This window comes from Lissotriton vulgaris, chromosome 8 (genome assembly GCF_964263255.1).
Source record: "Lissotriton vulgaris chromosome 8, aLisVul1.2, whole genome shotgun sequence".
NCBI classification, from domain to species: domain Eukaryota; kingdom Metazoa; phylum Chordata; class Amphibia; order Caudata; family Salamandridae; genus Lissotriton; species Lissotriton vulgaris.
Genome location: NC_141696.1, coordinates 1,127,617,350 through 1,127,637,747, shown reverse-complemented (window position 1 = coordinate 1,127,637,747; position 20,398 = coordinate 1,127,617,350). Strand labels below are relative to the sequence as shown.

The window sequence follows — 20,398 nt, the reverse complement described above, 5'->3', positions numbered from 1 at the left end:
GAGCAGGACAAAATATGAAACCCCTTTGGAAACTTGGTACTTCCAGGCAAGGTCGCAGAGAATGGTGCTTATGGTCACCACTAATTAATGGAGCTATTGCAACCACAGGTTCCATACACTGTTCAAAGGTTGAAGTCCATGGTAATCATCTCAGTATTTGTTCCAATCCAGGAGGGCAGTGTTGGTATTATGCATGAATGTCTTCTTCTCTTACCAATATGTCATTGACCTTTCAGAAAGGAACTTCCAGGTCAAGACCGGCAGCACTAGTATAAGAGACTGCAGTCCTGGACCAGGGTGCTAATGCTGAGGTTTCATCTCATTTCAGACCAGTTCTCACACAGCCCCCCATTTGTGATGCCTTTGTTATTTTTCGTCAATCCTTCTGTTATTGACCGTCCTTTAAGCTCCTGGATGCAACTTGAGTCCGACTGTCCCCAGTTTTCAGAATCCTTCTGGTCATCATGTCTTTCATTCATCTACTCATTCCATCTCATGGCTGGCCTCTATCATGGAGTTTTTGTTAGACTCACCCTGTGGGTCACGCTCGCCAACTAGTCAACAGATATAAGTATGTATACACCTATTTGTCATCCTAGATATTTATAATAGCTAGAAGCTTCCCAATTCATATAACTGGAAATAACCGTTGTAACTCTCTACACCAAGATTGTGGTATTGTCGGAGGGATATTGGAGTGCCTGAAATCTCGCATAAGAGCCATTGTTTCTCTATTACATATCCTTTCTCCATGTTTACATTGGGCAGTTACTTTGTGCTTGCCTATCATTTGAACATCAGTCTTCTCGGCACTAGGGAGTCAGGAGGCTTGGCTGCAGGGACCCACCTCTATAATATTTATGACAGTTCCTGATATTTCTCCTGATAAGTAAGACACTTGTTTTTCAAGAATCAGTAAGAATATTAAGAAGTGCTCCTTCAAAACTGCATCTAATTATTTTACACCCATTTCATTGAAATGAGGGTTATAACTTTAACCATTTAGCACATTTTGTAATGTTTTTAGGGAGTGCTTAGTTGATTTACTCACTATCTGCAATTCAGTAAACAACTTTATGCCCAATCTGTTTAAAGATTCATCAGCTTCCACATCACATTTTACTCAATGTAAATAAGTGCCAACTTTTTGTGAAAAAAGCAAAACAGTAGAGTCTGCTTGTTAATGATGTTTTAAATACAGGTAAGCAGACTGCAACAAGCATTTGCAATGCAATAGGTCTTGCATTTACGTGAGTTTGAGCTATTGGCATTGCAAATGAAAATGCTTTTTATTTGTTTTGGTTTTTGAAACCTAAATAAAACCTATTGTCATTTACAATGACAATAGCTTAAACTTGCGTAAATGCGAGACCTATTGCATTGCAAATGCTTGTTTAATGAGTTCTATTCTTAATGAACTTAGCTGTCATATGCTTGATAAATCGCACCCTTTGCTTCCTGCTCTGCGGCCATACGCCAGCCGGGAGTCAGTATGGATGATATAACAAACTTCTCACTATAAATGAAACATTATGGGAGTGAGCGTGTGTGTGCGGCTCTTGCATAATAATAATAATAATAATAATAATAATAATAATAATAATAATAATAATAATAATAATAATAATAATAATCCACATTTGTAAAGTGCGAACCATCACCCGTTAGGGTCTCTAGGCGCTGGGGGCCGTCGGGAAGATTAAGCAAGCTATTGCCCAGATTCCCATGGTGCTGGGCTAATCTGCCGCCGGCCCCGGGGATCGAACTGTGATCCCCAGATTCCGGAGTCAGTCACCCTGGCCGCGGCGCCACATCTCTCCCTGCATGGAAGCGGCTGCCGCTGGGGGGGGCTTTCGGGAGAGATGTGCTGTGCTGTTTGTGTTTTACTGCAGACAATATTCACTGTCAGGGCATTTGCCGCCTATTCTTGCAGTGTGAGAAAGGGCTCAAGCCTTGTTTTACGTCATAATAGAAAGGATATAAAAGTGGCTTGCAATTTTACCCAATGCTTTAAGCAGCAGATAATAGGTTCCGAGCGCTTTCCCCACGCCCGTCTCTCATTATCGCCTCACCTACTCGGGCACGTCCCTCTCCAGACACACACATTTATTTACAGCATTTGATTATTAAAAGGACATTTGAGGGCGCTGCTTCTCCGCCTCCCGAGTCAAATAAAAACGGCATGCAAGATGCTCGGTTGGCAAGGCGGACCCCCGAAGCCAGCTCCGTTCTTCACACGGCTTCTATTTCCCAATTCACTCTCTATTTGCACAAATTAATTTTTAAAATGAGTCTATTTAAACGCTATGCTTTAATATACTGGCTTGAAATACTTGTATTACCACGGGTAAACAAAGTAACGCGACCGACATTACGTTAAAGCGCACAATTTCGCGCTTGTTAAAATGTTTCTTTTTTTTTTAAAGTATTCCCTGGCTGATATTATGTGAAAGCGCACAATGGAGGATTCCTCTGCAGGGCATTGCCATTGAGCTAATAAAAGAAACAAGCATTTGCAATGCAATAGGTCTCGCATTAGGAAAGTTTGAGCTATTGGTATTGTAAATGACACATTTGTTATTTATGTGTTGGTTTTGAAAATAGCGAAACTAATGGCTTTTTTTAATTTACAATGCCAATAGTTATAACTTTCGCATTGCCGCGTCGGGAATTGAACCCTGGTCCCGGGCCGTTCTCTGCTTACAGGTCTGCCGCCTCTAACCAGTGAGCCACACCTCCCATATTGCAATGATCAGGGAAAAACAAAAAATCAAACTCTGTCATTGACGATTTGGGCATAGAAAACAATTCAACGACTAAATGCAGATAAAAAAAGGTTGATATGGAAAAATTAAACTACATAAGGGGATATTAATAAATAATACATCAACAACAAAAATAATCACTCGAAGTGGCAGCTCAGGTGCGCAGCAATGGGGGTTTCCAGACATTCCTGAGGCTTGCCAGGAACACAACAAACACCACAGCCGCTTCATGACCTCAGGGGTGCGTGCTTCTCCAGCTGACAGCGCGGAATTGAACTGGAGTTTCACTACACATTATCCACTTTTCGTCTGTTTGTCAAAGCTGAAGTGCCTATCATGTGGGCCAGACGGCACCTTTATTAACAGCCTGATTTTAGCTGGCAGTGCATAAAGAAAGTGTCTTGTGTGGCAGTAGTTTTGATTTCCAAAACTGCGCGTCTGTTAAATATTTATGTCGACTTTTGTTAAGTCCTGTTTAACTCCACCTACCAAACATTGCATTCGACCTGCCACTTCCTTCGTGCCTGGTCGGACCCTGGAGGCGTTTTGGGAGGCAGCCACAATACCTCCGCCCGAATTCAGTCATGTTGCATAAATAAGTTTTTCCCGCAGTGCCCAGCAGATATCGAAAATAATCACAAAAAAGGCGAAACTTTTTCCTCTCAAACGCAGATGTTAATGTTTTCTTTGCAAATCGGTGTCTCGTCGATGGAAACTCTGGCGTTATGTTGTTGCACTAAAAGTGACGAACCCCAACTTGCTTTCTTCAGAATATTGAATTAAATCACGCACGCACACCCCTACACAGCACATTCTTATGGTTCCAAGACCAAACACTTCAACGCACTGGGCGAAAGTTAACAGAAGTTAGGCGCTGCTCTGTGGGCGGTAAGAAATAAGAAAAGGGAGGGATTGAAAGACATATTAGCCAATTGAAAGGAAGACTTTTTACACGAGAAACTGTGGTTATATAAGAAAACTACCCTAAATATAGTCACTTTAGAACAATGCCTGTGCCTAGGAAGCGCATGAGAGTATTGAAAAAATGACATCAATAGAACCCTTCCAAGCTCAGAGTGTAGTGCAATTATAAGAGCGGGACATTTTTAGTGCTAAATCTAAACCCTAGACCTAGACCTAAAAACATCTCCAGTCGTTCAATTAATACAGTAGACCGATGAGCATGAAACTAACTTCGCTCGATTTTTAATCACTTCCACCAGCACGAACACAACCTAAATATTAGCAACAAAGTCTAAGCGAGTGATGAATGGTACAGTGAGGCTCTTTATCCTCAGAAAGCATCACCAAAAAGCTGCGCTCCGTTTGCATGTTCAGTGCCAAACAGCTTAATGCGGTCATCATGTGGCTTAACGGCTAGAACGGCAGACCCTAAAGCTGGGGAACCAGGTTTGAATATGGCGGGAGGCTCAAGCATCCTGTGATTCTGGACACATCACTTAATCTCTCCGTGCCTAAAATCTGTCTGTAATGCAACGGATGCTTTTGTAAAAAGTTCCAATACCTTAGGCTCGAGTTCGCGCTACCTGAAAGACTACAGGTCATTATCGGCAGACTCCGCAGGCTCCCCTCATTAGCAGCAGAGAGCTGACCCAAAACATTGTTTACAGATGGACTAGCTCGCTAGATGGCGCTGTGTGTCAGGGAGGAGAATAAACACAGCCAGGGCCGTCAAGCACGCGCCCAGGTATATGCTCAAAGGCACCACCAGAGTTTCAAACTCTGGATATGAAATGGCCACCGCGCTGGGAAGAGACCAGTCACAGGCTAAGCGATCAGCACTTATGGGAGCCCGCCTTCAGCCGGGGGTATCAGAAGGGCTCAGCCCAGCCCTCGACAAACAAGGACAACGCACAAGACGTTAACAATGGCACAGAGTCTATTTCGTTAAAGCGAACCAACGTGATGCACGCACCCAAATCATATTCAGACGTCACTAGTTTCACACGAAGCTCTGGAAAGAATGCATGGAGATAACAAGTAAACGTCAATCTCGGAGTGGGGGTGGGTAGAAACAAATAAAAAAAATAATACACACTGAGGGGGGACAGATACAATTTAAAAAAAACAAGGCTGAGAAGAACAATAAAAAAAAACACGGCTGAGATGAACAAATGTAACATCTGAAACCAAGTACAACAAACTGTGCGAGGAGGTGGCTCAACAAATAACGCTGTTGACTTTGGAGTAGGAAAACAGGGTTCGAACCTCAGCGAGGGCTGCATCATTTAAGCGTGATTTAATTATTAATAAATTAAACGTAAATAAATAAACGGGGTCGGGTAAGTTAAGGAAGCTGCCAGATGTGGAAATGCAAGCAGCAAAGAAAACAAGCATTAGCAAAGCAACCAATCAAGCGGAAAACGAAAGCCGTGGAAAACTAGATGTGCCAGGCGGCCAGCAGTGAATAATTAGGGGAGAGAGAGGGGAGGTGCTGGGGAACAGATGGCCGTGAAGCAGGGGGCGGGGCAGGGGAACCCTTTGAAGTCACGGCCTGCGGCCGTGAATAAGCCTTCAGCGCTGGTTGGGAAGCAAATGGCTGAGGCTTTGAAGGCTCGTGCATGAGAGCAGGTCACATGATTGGGCTGCACATGAACTGTTGGAAATCCTCCTTGAGAGCCAATCAGCTGCCTGAAGAGAGCCTTTGGGGAAAGAACTGGATCAGCGACATAAGGACTCACCCCTGGTTTCTATTTCTGCGAAATAGAAAAGGTGCGAGACCTAAAAAGTGCTTAGCGGCTAGTTAAAATACACTGTGTCAAGCCGCGAGTAAAAGATCCAGTCCAGGTGAGCGGGCCAAAAGGAGAAAGGGTGGTAACAAGGAGGGACTAAAAAGCCTCACTTACAATAGAAAGCCAGGGTTTAGCATGCACAATGACGCAAGCCAATGGAAACAAGGAACAAGCCTACACTCCGCTCCTGAAATGTGCTTGAACGAGCAGCGAATGCACGCTGCAAAGCAGGTTTGCGAGACCTAAAAACTATGTTGCTGGCGATATGGTTCAAGGGAGCGCCACCCAAATATGTGACATTGTTCTGATAATGGTCCACAGACATATTGCTAGGATGTGGGGCAGTGTAGATGCGCCAGAACTGGACAAGTGGCACTCTAATGCGGATTGGTGCAGAGCAGCGGAGAACTATGTATGTAAACCAAGGGGCTTCCAAAAGAAATTCCTAAATACATGGTTGCCTGGATAGTATTTTATGTTATGGAATAACAGCTGGGCAGCAACTGAAAATATTTATAGAAATGGAATTAATGTTCTCTATTATTTTTGATACCTATGATGTGATTAAGAGATGGCTAAAGTACATTGCATGATAATGTGAGCATAATACAAGGGAGAAGATGGTTATGTATAATGCTCACCTAAAACTGCCGACACTTTGTGACATGAGTTTATTTATGCATAGTTTGATGTTTAACGTAGAAAATATTAAGAGCATATTTCATAAACAAAAAATAAAGCAAGAGTGATCTGAAGTTTACGTGTCTCCAAAGATGCATGCAATAGTCATATCTATACTGTATTTTCTGTTTATATGTTACTATGTATTAACTACTCGTAGTATAAACCGATTACTCCCCAGAACTTAATGGCTAGAACTCCACCACAGCCCATCCCCCTATTATTTGGTATCCACAGTGCTTAAGGAAAGTGTTTGCAGGTGGTGAGCACCAGCAGGCATTTCTAAGGAGCATGGCTGTAATCCAAAGCACAACAGTGAAAGATAGGAATGGGAGAAAGAAGGAGTAAAAGACAGGGAAATAGTGCAAAAGCAGAGATGAAAAACAAGCACTAGCAAAGCCAATAGGTTTCAACTAAGCGAAGTCTATTAGCTTTGTCAATGTGTTTTTTTACATGTTGCACAAGTCTTGAAGTAAACAAGTCTTAAAGTAAAAGAAAAAAAGCAATTATGACATGGCCAGCATTAACCACGTCATAGCTCTTTAAATTTTCTTTTTTTACTTTAAGCCTTGTTGCACAGCAGCCCGCGCTGATGTGCGACATGTAAAAAACAATAGGAGTGTGGCGGGATTAAGCAACATGAGGGAACAAGGTGGGAAAGACATCGGAGAGTGGAAGGAATGCGTGGGGATTGGGTGAAATCGCGGGGAAGGTGACAAATGTAAACAAGCATTTGCAATGCAATAGGTCTCGCATTAGGAAAGTTTGACCTATTGGTATTGTAAATGACACATATTTTTTATTAATGTGTTGGTTTTGAAAATAGCCAAATTAATGGCTTTTTCATTTACAATGCCAATAGTTTTAACTCTCGCAAATGTGACACCTATACCATTTGTAATGCAATATGTGTTGTATTTACGTGACTTAGATGTATTGATATTACAAATAACAATGGCTTTAATAATTAATACTTAAATAAAAGTTATTGTAATTTATAATGGCAATAGCTCAAACTTTTGTAAATAACTTTTGTGAAGATTATGTTCATTGTATTTTATTGCGACGAAAATCAAAGAACAGAAGTGAAATATTAACATCTTTTTGTTTCATTTGTAATAAAGCTTGAAACATTGAGAGAACATATTTGAACCAGTTGTTGTTGAAAGGTTGCACAGATTGATGCTGTGGTGATACGATAGATATATAGAGGGAAGACGATAGATAGATCGAGTGAAGGCGATAGATAGATCAAGTGAAGGCGATAGATAGAGTGAAGGCGATAAATAGATAGAGTGAGGGCGATAGAGTGAGGGCGATAGATCAGGATGCAACACAGAAGGAGGGCGGGTATGTGGGAGGCAACACAGAGGGTGGATGGTAGGCAACACAGAGTGAGGGAGGGCGGTCAGTAGGCAACTCAGAAGGAGGGCAGAGGCAGCACAGAGGGAGGGTAAACAGGATGCAATACAGAGGGAGGGCAGTCGACGGCAACACGGATGTAGGAAGGGCGTTTGGAACGAAACACGTTTCGGCAACAGGGAAGGAGCAAGGGTGGATGGGAGGCAACAGGGAGGGATGGTGGGTTGGAGCCAACAGTGACAGATAGGCATCAGTGATGGAGGGTGGGTGGTTAGACAACAGGGAGGCAACACAGAAGGATCGTTGGCGGGTTGCAACACGGATTGCAACACAGTGGGTGAGTGGGTGGGATGCAACACAGAGGGTGGGTGGCCAGGAGGCCAACACGGAGGGTGGGCTGCAACACAGAGGGTGGGTGGGTGTAATGCTACACAGAGGGTGGGTATGGCAACACGGAGGTTTAGACAACACAGGGGGTTAGGCAATACGGGGGGTTAGGCAACACGGGGTTTAGGCAACACGGGGTTAGGCAACACGGAGGGTTAGGCAACACGGAGGGTTAGGCAACACGGAGGGTTAGGCAACACGGAGGGTTAGGCAACACGCAGGGTTAGGCAACACAGAGGGTTAGGCAACGCGGGGGTTAGGCAACGCGGGGGTTAGGCAACGCGGGGGTTAGGCAACGCGGGGGATAGGCAACAGGGGGGATAGGCAACACGGGGGATAGGCAACACGGGGGATAGGCAACACAGGGGTTAGGCAACACGGAGGGTTAGGCAACACGGAGGGTTAGGCAACATGTAGGATGGGTGGGCCAGCGGTGAGCCCCACGGAGGGTGGGTGGGCGATTGGCTACACTAAGGGTGGGAGGTAACACGGGGAATGGGTGGGCGGGCGGCAGGCAACACGGACGGTGGTTGGGGGTTCGCAAGGCAACACGGAGGGTGGGTGGTAGGTAACACAGAGGGTGGGTGGGTGGTAGGCAACACTGGGTGGGTGGGCAATAGGCAACACATTGAGCGAGAGGTAACACATTGGGCAAGAGGCAACACGGAGGGTGGCTGGGTGAGAGGCAGCACAGAGGGTGGCTGGGTGGGCGAGAGGCAGCACAGAGGGTGGCTGGGTGGGCGAGAGGCAGCACGGAGGGTGGGTGGGCGAGAGGCAGCACGGATGGTGGGTGGGCGAGAGGCAGCACGGAGGGTGGGTTAGTGTCGGGGCGGGTGTGAGGCAACACTGTTTAGGCGGGAGGCAACACGGAGGGAGGGTGGGCCGGAGGCAACACGGAGGGAGGGTGGGCGGCAGGCAACACGGTTTAGGCAGGAGGCAACACAGAGGGAGGTTGTGCGGGCGGGAGGCAACATGGACAGGCAACATGGAGGGAGGGTGGACATTTGTGTGAAAATAACCAAGTTTCAGTAATATTCGCGGTGTATGTAGCAGCCTTGAGTTATTGAAATAAGATTAACAAAATAACCAACAGTAACAAGGTTATCAAAAGTTATAACTCAACTCAGATGTCGTATGTATAATGTAGCAACAATGCGCAGTTATTCTATTCACACTTTGCCTTTACCGCTAGCTGCTCTGCCATGAGCATAATTGTCTGCTAGTAGTTTTGGAACAGGGGTTAATTGTGCGGACCTTGGTAGATTAAAAGATCCGAACCAGCAGGAGATTCTGTTATTTTATTTGCCGGACACAAATTGTTTCTCATCTGTTGGTATAGAGCAGTACTACTTAAAGCCTCAACCTATTTTCTTCCAAAGGGATTTTGAATTATCCATGTTTATAAAAAGCACACCAAGTACAAAAGCAAGTAGGAAGAAAACGTCCTTTTACGAGTAATCCAACGCATTGTTGCTCTATGCACTGTGTCTTTTCCCAGCGAATAGAAGAAAGGTAACAAGAGTGCTAGACGCAGAGGTGCAAAAGGCGAATCGTGAATAACGAAAGGCACAAAGGACCAATTAACATGATATATCAACAGGGCACTGAGTATCACTGACTTATGAGTTTTATTTTGACAGAATGCATAACGTTTTCAAATGTTTAAGAAATGCACCACTTTCAAATTATTTTGGCTTTTATTGTACTGTTATCTAGTTAAAACAAAACACCAAGGTGGAGTATTTGCAATGTTTAAACGCTTTCAAAACAAAACACTCGGAGTCTGAATGCCAGTCAGGAGAGAGAGAGAGAGACACAGACAGACACATACAATATCTGAGAGGGTGAAAGGGGCTGGTATTTCAAAAATTAGAATCGAAAATTGTCCTTGCCAAGTTAAAAACATCAGTAATCACAGTTGTAACAAGACAACAACGCCCTTATTTGCCAACTTCAGTGTGTGAACCTCTGGATGATGAAAGGCTGAGTCCGCTCAGGTAGTATGTAGAACTGTAACTTGCAGATTCCCACAGATCTCTTCGTGAAGTGTGCGCCCCGCTGAGATTTCTCACTAGTATCCTATTGTTAAAGGTATTCGGTGTGTTGAAGCTTCTCGGTGATAACAAGAAAAGCCTGGGAGTGAACTGAAACCAGTATGAATAGAAAGCGGATTTGAATCCCAGGTTCCTCTGTTATTCAATGTGAGCGTCAGCAAAGAGTGTGTTGTTATCAGATTGATGGGCCGGGTTTGATTGAAGTTTCTTTGTCATGCAAATGTCAGAGGGGTGATCGATGGGCTCAGATATGGGACAGGCTTCAGGAGGTCCTCTGCCATTGGCTCCTCACCAGAGACACATGTCCTGGGTGCAGGGACGAGAATTGAAGGCTCGCCATCCATGGAAGGGAACGTTCACAGCTCTGACAGTATCCAAAGGTCTCGGGGCAGGAGGAGTCTTCTCACACAGGTTGTCACTCCGCTGGCAGTGGCAGATGGACAATCCCAGGATGAACTCCTTTTTAGAGTATGCAATTTGTAGCCACGGGATGAGCGCCAACTCGCCCAAGGGCTACCACCATCCCCTGGGCCAGGGTGCCCCAGCCTTCCCGGCCTGCTCAGGTGCTGACACTTACAATGGAGACGGGAGCTTCATGGTGGGGGGCAGCGCAGCTGTGTCCAGCCAGCTACATCAACAGGGCTCAGCCTACCCATCGGGGGCTGGCCTGGCATACCCTGGCCAGGCGCCCGTGTACCCTTCTCAAAGCTGGGGCACAGGTTACGGGCACCAGTTTTACCTGAGCCAGGAGGGCGAGGGGATGTACTTCCAGCCCTCTGTATGCCCCGCCAACACAGAATCCAGCCTCGGTAGCCTGACGGACACCTACTGCCCCTCCCCCGGGCCCGGCCTCTACCAGCAGCAGCACCCCTTTCTACAGGAGCAGCAGGGCTTCCTGCAGGGCACCTACACTCACATGCCCACCTCGCCTCTCTGAGACCCCGAACAGGCCTCCACCACGCACACCTTCGACTGGATGAAAGTGAAGAGAAATCCCCCCCAAAACCGGTAAGTGGCTTTGTTCACTTTAGTTTATAGAGCTCTTTAGTGAGCAGCAATGCTCCAACCAGAAGAGCTGTCATCTATACAGTGCACTCACAGTGATCTCACGATCTGTCCAGTGTAGTCCCACAGATCTCAAGTCGGAGAGGCCTGTGTGATCCGTGCAGTGGACTCACACAGTTTTCATGTTCAGGGGCTCGAGAGGCCCGTGTGATTTGTGTAGTCTCACAGATCTCTTGTTCAGGGGTTGTTGGTGTCTGCGTGATTTGTAAGGTGTATTTACAAAGATCTCATGTTCGGGGGCTGGAGAGGCCTGTGTGATATGTGCAATGGACTCACACATATCTCATGTTCAAGAGTCAGTGATACCTGTGTGACAACCAGATAGTAAACTGACTGTGATCTTACCTTCATCTAAGACGTTATGACAACGTGGCCCAAACCGACTCCCAACTCCACCCTGCTCCTGGCTGAAGAGAGTAGAGACTGTAGGCCAGGGAGCGCGTGCGGAGGGCGTGCTGTGTCACTGCTGAGTGGGGGCTGGCAAAAATGATGTCTAGGGCCGTCATTGGTAGCGCTACCAAATTGACGGCCCTGTGATCCACATCGTACGCACCGCGCACAGCACCACCACCACTAGGGGTGCGCGCGCGCACTGTGACGTGCATTAGTTCCACTTCCTGCCTGCGCGAGTGCACTTTCCGCATTTCATGTCGGGCCGGGCCCACTGATCTGCGGTCTATTCTGCGGGGCCCCCTGGGCAGCTGCCCATACAGACCATGCCTAGGACCAGCCCTGGGACTGCCGCCGGCGAAGAAGGTAGAGCAAGATATAGAGGAGGAAGCAGTAACAGGAGAAACAACAAAGATCGAGGCAGGAGAAGAAGATGTGAGTCATTCCATGCAGCGGCAGCGGCAGGTAAGGGGGGGTGGGCGTGTGTGTGTGTCTGTCTGTCCGTGTGTGTGTGTGTGTGTGTGTGCGCGCACGTGCATGTGTGCGTCTGTCTGTGTGTATGCGCGTGTGTGTGTGCCTACGGCCGGCCTGCGTAAGCGCGTCCACAGACCCTGAGCAGCTCGTGAACCGGTCTGTCTCCCTTGACAGGCATCTTAGCAGCAATAGGTCTCGAGCGAGACCTAAAAACAGAGGAAGGGATGGGAGGGTTAGGCACACAAGGGAGGAGGGGTTTCTATCAAATTAATGAAGGAGTAACAATCGTTCATTTTTTTTTAAGTACCCAATAAAATTACAGATGGGAGAAGTCATTGCTTAAAGCCACTTTAAATGAATATCTTTAACTTTTTCCTCAAGTGTAGAGGCTAACTGCTACACAAGCTTCTGTAAGGAGGAAATTCTGCCCTCTTGTCTCTGACCCGCAAAAAACACACCCGACAGATGAAGAGAGGACGTGGCGTAATGGACAGAGCTGCCGACTTTGGATTTCAGGATCATGAGAAAGTTTCAAATAAAAGGAAAGTCACAGGATTGGCATGTAAACACCAGGCAGCTGATGGCTTTTGTTCAACTATCAACTCACCTAGAGGTTTAATTCATTGTGTGATGCGGTGCAAGCACCTTTAAGAAAAGCATAAGAACTTGCTGAGATTCCCTGTTCAGATTATCAAACATCTTTGTAAAAACATGTATTTTCAGTGTACAATGTCCAGACTGGGTTGCACTAGTTTGTTATCCATGATTTACTAAAGCAGGATGCATATCGAATATTAAGATGTGGTGTAACAGCCAGAGCAGCCAAGTTTTGAGCTGGGGAACCAGAGTCGAATCTTAGCATTGGCTCAAAATCCTGTAATTTTGTGCAAATCACTTAATTTCCCTGTGCCTACAAAAATGAATGGGACTTGGTGTAATGTAATTGGTGGCCACATAAAGCGCTCCAATACCCTTGAGTCGAATTCACGCTATATAAAAGTGAAAAAAAAGGGAAAGCGACTCTTCTGCATCGCTGGAGGAAGGGTGACAAAATGGAGAGGGTGAAAAAACAGCATGGGAGGGTCCATTAAACAGAAATAATGTACAGAAACAAAGCAGCTTCAAAAATATATGCAGTCACAAATGACTTGAGTACAAAAAAAAAGTAACTCCAACAAAACAAACAAGCATTGGAAATGCAATAGGTCTCGGATTTATTTGAGTTAGAGCTAATGGCATTGTAAATGGCAATGTCTTTTAGCCATGTGTTATGGAGTGTAGGAATGTGGTGTGTAGTGGAATTATGTGAGTTGGATTGGAATTGTAGCAATGGTGGCATGCTGCGTGTAGTAACGTGTAAGTAGTATTTATTTAATTAATTCTTTAGAGTTTAGAAGTGTTCTTGTCATTGAATTCTATTTTATGTCACAACATTCCTAGAGTGATCCGTTTGGATTACTTTACGAGGCTGATACTTGATGAGATGTATGTAACCTTTATCCAATAAAGGATATTGAAATTCTACTTAAATTCTCTTGTATTTCATGAAGATACTACAGTATTTTGGCGACGATTCGGGATACGACCATCTTTATGAACTTATATATATATTTTTTTTTTTTAAAGAAGAAGAATTTAAAAAGAAAAAGAGAAGAGAAGAACATTTACTTTGCCATTTTTTTAATGCTTTGGCTCATTTCATTTGTCACTCTTTGAAGAAAAGAATTTTACTTCGGATCTTCCTGGTTACCGGACAATACTGCAAAAGCCTCCACACCAACCGGATGACGTTAAAAAATCTCTACGGTTCAGCGGAGTTCGGTGGCAGTGTTCCGGCAACAGTTAAGTTCCTGTATTTGTAAGTAACTCTTGACCTTATTTACAGTGTGGGATACATATCCACTGTAACTTTTATTAACTGAGTGCATCTTTTAAAATTACCTGCGCATCATTTGAATTCTACAGCTCCATCGCCTGTTTGCGCGTGTGTGTTGCCTTGCGTTCTTGACATACGCTACATGGTGACATCACGCGAATCTTCAGGACTCTGCTAATAGCACGTTACATCCTTGCGCAAAGGTCACGCTGCTTGACTCAAGGGAACCGCCATCTTGTTGATTATTTTATCGGCACAAGTTACCGGTAACAAAAGAACTTCACACAATTGCACGATTTATGGGTTTTTCACATCGGAAATAAATATTCTTTGGATTAAACTCAAGTAAGCCAAATTATTAATTATATTTTCAGTTTTTGTACTGTATTTATACATTTTTGTGACAAAATGACAGACAATGCCACATCTTCAACAGGACTGCTATTTCTAGCCTTTCCATAAATGTAAACAATCCCAAGGAATTTTTACCATCTCCGGGTGAACCAGTTGTTAAATGGCTCGAATGGAAAGAGTACTTTTTACATTACTTAGCAACTCAAGAGGACAATATTGGAATTTTATCACCTGAAAGAAAGAAAATACTTTTACTTTATTGTCTAGGAGCTGAAAGTTTAAGAGTGTATAATCAAATGCAGAAGCCTGAAAGAGCTGGTGACATTGATGTTTTCAAAGCAGCCATAATGGATCTTTCTGATCATTATTCGCAATTGCAACATGAATCTGTTGTAGAGTTTGTTTCTGCATTAAAAATCCTTGCTGCTCCTTGTAAATTTGGGTCTTTACACAATGACCTAATTAGGGACCAAGTTGTGGTTTGTTCCAAACACAAAGGCATACAAGACAGACTATGGATCGAAGGTGATTCCAGCAGCAAGGATGTCATTACTCTTGTCAAAAAAGCCGAATTATCTGAAAGGAGTTCAAAAGCTATTTCAGAACAGAATTAATCTTCTACTTCAGTGAACAATATCTCAGTGACTAAGAAAGGAAAAGAATATTTTTCTAAAAAAAAACAATATTCTAACAACACTTCCAATTTTAATTTCTAAAGCTAAATGTAATAAGTTTGACCCCACTTCATTTGCATGTTTTCGCTGTGGTAGTAAGTCCCACAACACCAGTTCTGATAAATGTCCTGCCAGATCTGTTTAATGTTCCAATTGTGGTATTGTAGGAAGTTTTGCTAAGTCTTCCAAAAGGAAAAGTACTCAAACTCCAAAAGTTTCCTGTTTGAATGAAAGCGATTCTGATTCAGAGTCGTGTGAATCTGATGCTCCTGACAATAGAAAATGCAATATTGTTTTAAACATTAAGGGCAAAGATAGTAGCAAGCCATTGTGTATAGTCAAATTTGGCGGAATTCCATTACAAGTGGCTGCAGGTTCAGGATCTCCATTCACTATCATTGCTAGGAGTGTGTGGGAATCTAATTTAGTCAATGCCCTTGGCCCACATTTAGAACCTCCTGGTGTATTACCAGAAAATTTTACAGGAGATAAAATTGATTTATTGGGTTTTCGCTCCTTGGTTTTCGACTTTAAACGTCGCTCTGCTGTTTGCAAATTGTATGTTGCTGTAGATGGTCCTTCCGTTTAAGGTTGGAAGGACCAAAGGGCGTTGAACATAATTTTTGATCCAAACAGTCCAGAGCAGGTTATTGTGGCGTGTGAGAGTGAAACAACAAAAAATTGGGTTGTGAAAGAATTTCCTAATGTTTTTTCTGGGAAAATTGGTAAGCTTACAGGTTTTTCCCACCGTGTTAGTTTTAAATCCAACTCAGTATCCAAAATACACAAGGTAAGACATATACCTTTAATTGTAAGAGAGGAAGTTAAAACAGAATTGCTTAAACTACAAGAATGTGGAATTATTGAACCTGTTGAAGCATCTGAATGGGTTTCTCCATTGGTTGTCGCTCGACGTTCTAATGGAAAAATCCGTCTGTGTGTCGATTTAAGACAATTAAATGACAACATAATTGTTGACCAGTTTCCTTTACCAAGGATTGACGAGATGCTGTCTTTAACTCGTGGATACAAGTATTTTTCTACAGTTGACTTATCGTCAGCTTATCATCAAATTGTGTTACATCGTTCCAGTCGCAGTCTTAGAACTTTTTGCACACCTTTTGGATGCTTTTGTTTTAAACGAATGCCTTTTGGCCTAGTATCCGCGGCTGAGGTATTTCAAAGGTTGATGGCACAACTGTTTGGGGATATGTCTGGCATAACATTTTTCCAAGATGATATCCTTATCATGGGTCAGGATTCTGTGCAACATGATTCTAGGCTCAGAGAAGTACTTTGAGTTCTTGACAATTATGGTCTGACTGCTGAAGCTTCAAAATGCAAATTTTCTGAAAACATGGTTCTTTACTTGGGTCATGAGATTGGTGATTCTGGTATAAGACCTAAAACAAAACTTGTCAGAGCAATTTTAGATGCTCCTGCTCCCAAAACCAAGGATGAAGTAAGATCATTCCTTGGTATAGCAGAATTGTATTCCAAGTTTGTAAGTAACTTCTCCAGTAAAACTCAAGCTATGAGAAATTTGCGTAAAAATAAAGTTTCTTTCTCATGGTCTGATGAGTGTCAACAAGCGTTCAATTTGATAAAGAAAGATGTTTGTAATGCTCCAAATTTGCATGGTTTTAATCCTCTTTCACCCACTATTGTGACTACAGATGCGAGTTCCAGTGGTTTAGGTAGTGTTTTGACTCAAATTCAGGAAGACAATAAAGAAGTTATTGTTGCATTTGCATCGAGGTCTCTTACATCTTCTGAGCAGAAATATTCTGTTATTGTAAGAGAGACTTTGGCTGTGGTGTGTAGTTTGAAACATTTTAGAAAGTTTTTATGGGGAAAGAAGTTCAGTGTTAGAAGTGATCACAAATCACTTACTAAACTATTGACAACTGATGGATAGTACAAAGCTACTGCAAGGATTGCCAGGCTCTCTATGCGCCTTCAGGATTATTTATTTGATATTCAGTATGTTCCTGGGGCCAAGAATGTCATTGCCGATTGTTTAAGCAGACTTTCATTGCCAGTGACCAAAATTGACTCCAGTACTTGGAATGATTTTTCTGTAGCCAATATAATTTTTAGCGAAGGTTCAGGAAGTAGCATTTCCAAAGAACATTGGTTAGTTGCAGATTCTTCAGATTCGTTATTGGCAGAGGTGAAGTCTAAAGTTATTGATGGTTGGAACATTCGGAACAAGGAGGATTTGTCAGACAGTTTAAGACCGTTTTGGGAGATCAGAGATGAACTCACTGTGAATGACAATTTTGTTTTAAGAGGTAATAAGGTAATTCCTCCCACGTCTTTAAGGGAACGCATTATCCAATTGTCGCATGAAGGTCATCCGGGTATTACTCGCACCAAATCTAGAGTCAAGGATTCTTATTGGTGGCCTGGAGTGGACAGAGCAGTTGAGGAAATAGTGAGAGCTTGTATCAATTGTGAAACTTCTGATAAGTAAAAAAAAAACTTTTAATCCACCTCTGGGTACTGTTCATTCTCCAAACTTACCTTGGGAAGAAGTAGCTTTGGATATAATGGGTCCTATTACTTGGATTGATGACTCTAGTAGATCTATTCTGGTGTTGGTTGATTTGTTTTCACAATGATTTGAATTAAGTGTAGTGGACAAAGTTGACACGAAATCTGTGATTACATTTTTGGAATCTATTTTTCTTCAAGAAGGTTTTTCTGCTTCAATTTTAACTGATAACAGAGTACAGATTAAGTCACACGAAATGTTGGATTTTCTTTCTATTAATGGTATTAAGCAAAATTTTACTCCACTTTATCATCCATCCTGTAATGGTGTTGTGGAGAGGTTGAATAGAATTATAAAGGATACTGTGCAACTTTGCAGGAAATCCAGATTATCTTGGGACGATGAACTAAAAAAAAGTTATGGTCTTACCCTGTTACACCTCATCCTTCTTTGGGTAAGAGTCCTTTTTATTTAATGCGTTGCAGTGTAGTGTAGTTCCTATATTCCCCAATAGGCTCTGCGCATTGGAATAACAAACAGCAGTATAGACGTAGGACTGAGGTCATCTAGGTCTCTACTGACTATGTTAGACTTAATTAGTTTTGCCAGCTAGCTCAGAGGTCACTAGAAACTTTCATGAATATTCAGGAAAGGGTTAACCGTCCTGATTTAGACAAGAAGGGATTAGTTTCTGACAACCGCATAAACATGACAACTTTGCTCCCTCAGAATAAAGAGTGTATCTCTAGAGTTGTGTGAAAACAATAGACAGCTATTTCACTCAGTCAATCGTGCATGCTTAATTTCACCAGAGTGCAGAGAAATAGAGAGACAGGCGTTTTCAATAAAAGGTGTTATTTTATTGAGCAGTCTTCTTTCTCATGCAAGGGAAATGAATTGCCACAATTGCAATACTTATTATCAAGTAAAGTGCGTACAGTAAAAGTAGTATTATGAAATAATACTGTAAAAGCATTGATATGATTTCTTAGCCACATGATACTTTAAAATGGATAAAATATATACATACATAAAAACATTGACTAACGAACTCAACTGGTGCTTCTAAGATACGTCTACCCCGGTGTACCTGACCTAAGCCTAATACGTGGGAAGGAGTAAGTAAGTTGCAGTTTTAAGTTAAGTTAGGTTTTTGCCAAGTATCGGAATCAAGAATTCTCTCTAAAGTTTTTAATCAGCTCCGTACCTTGGTTATAGAATGAAGGAGGTCTTGTATCTCGTTTCTCAGGACTCGATCTCCCAGCAACCCGCATGGGTGACTCGGGAACACCGGAGCTGGATTTCCTCGGCTGGAGAAAAAGACAGCGTCTCTCTCAGTGCGTCAAAGGGAGGGGCGTTTTCCTTCGGCTCTAGCAACAGCTGGGCTCCCGGGCAAGTAGAACGTCGCTCTGCTCCCCACCACTGTGTGTTTGCTTAAGGCAATGTTGGTATATTTATACCTGAAAGGTGCCGGGTTTGACCTAAGGTTGGACATAAGACGTCACTAAGAACTGACAGTTCTTTCTGGACTCCAGGAGTTCTTGAGCAAATAAAAACAAAAGCAGGGGGAATTCCCGGGCTGCTGGAGGATTGGTTTGTTTAAAGAACGCGTTGTGCTTTCTAGGAGTCTATGGGAGTAGCCTTGCCGTGTTGTGGACTGCATGGGCTATTACTAAATATGGATATGATTCTTATGCCTTTATAAGGATATTATTTGTTATAACCACATAAGGGCATGAATCGGGAATATCGAATTAGGGTCCTAGATAGAAATACAACACCCACTCCACGTATTAATGTCCATCATTACTACAAAATAAGGAATATTAAACATACGATGCAGGTGCGTTTTCCAACCCACCCCAAAATACATAATTGCATTTGAAATGGTGCATGGTTTATACACAAAAAATGAGTATTGGTACTGTACGTTTTTCAAGTAGGGTTATCATTCAGTTAAATGCATATATATATCAGCTGAATGAATTGCGAAAATTGCACATGAAATGGCTCTGTATACAGAAAAGAAGGTCGAGACCATTTCATCACATATTTATACGATAATGTACATGTGCTAGAGGCTGAGGTAAAGTATTGTCTCTAATGTCTCTAAAAATAGAAGCTCTGTTCTCTAAGAATAGTTCTACTGTAAGCAGAGTACCATGTGCCGGAAAAAAAAGGTAAATATTTTTGATGTGAAAGAAAAATATTTTCGCTTTCAGGGGGAAAAAATAGTTCCAAATGTTTTCAGAAGCTTTGTTTAACAAAACTGAAGGCCGAATTCAGAGTTCAGGGAACGCTGTGTGCTTGTTGTTTTTAAAAGTTATTCCTGTTGTTCAGGGAAGAACATCATATCAGACAGGCTTGCAAAAAATTGGTCTACAACATCAGGTGAAAGTTCGACCAATTTTGAAAATACTGTAACTGCAGTTCTGTGCGTGATTGCTATCATCGATGTTTGGATCAGCAATGCTCACAGAAGGTTGTACCTACCTGTTTGGTGCTGCTTTCCTCTCGTACTTCACCATGGTGAAGTCTCAACGAATGCCGTCATCAGAATAGGTAGCCGCTGGGGACAACACGTTGCATGAGTCGTTACTGGACAAAGCAAAGTATCGATATCCATTGGTACTGCTGATGGTAGTGTAAGACAGACGTCCAACACGCATTCTTCTACGCATAGCAGACATTGAAGCACAGGTAAGATGCAATCCTGCCAGATTGGTCTGAATGAAAGAAACCAAGTTGTACTCAGATCTCTTAACCGGGCCAATCCGAGGACCTTCGTGATACGGTCTCGGTATCGTATTGCTAGGATCGTTTCTTCCATTGTTGCTGGAGTCTTGTCTGTGGATTGGCTTGCCATATCGGATGAAAAGGAACAAAAATAAAATCCCTGCTACGAGTCCCAAAATTAAAGGTAGGCCGCCAAAGACATAATGGACAAAATTGGGGAAGATGCCCAGAACTGTTTCAAATGGTGTTAACAGTCCCGAAAAAATTGTCTTAAATACATGTGTGATGCCACTGGTATCAGACATGTTTAAGATTTGACTTAACATGTCT

The 20,398-nt window shown here is 43.1% G+C and overlaps 1 protein-coding gene and 1 pseudogene across 2 annotated transcripts in view; one reads left to right on the top strand and one right to left on the bottom strand.

The window, feature by feature from the left end:
• CAB39L (calcium binding protein 39 like) overlaps window positions 1–20,398 on the bottom strand; it is a 902,920-nt gene that overhangs the window by 197,888 nt on the left and 684,634 nt on the right. The gene's annotated exons all lie outside the window — the stretch shown is intronic.
• On the top strand, window positions 10,345–11,014 carry LOC147698372 (homeobox protein Hox-B1-like; annotated as a pseudogene).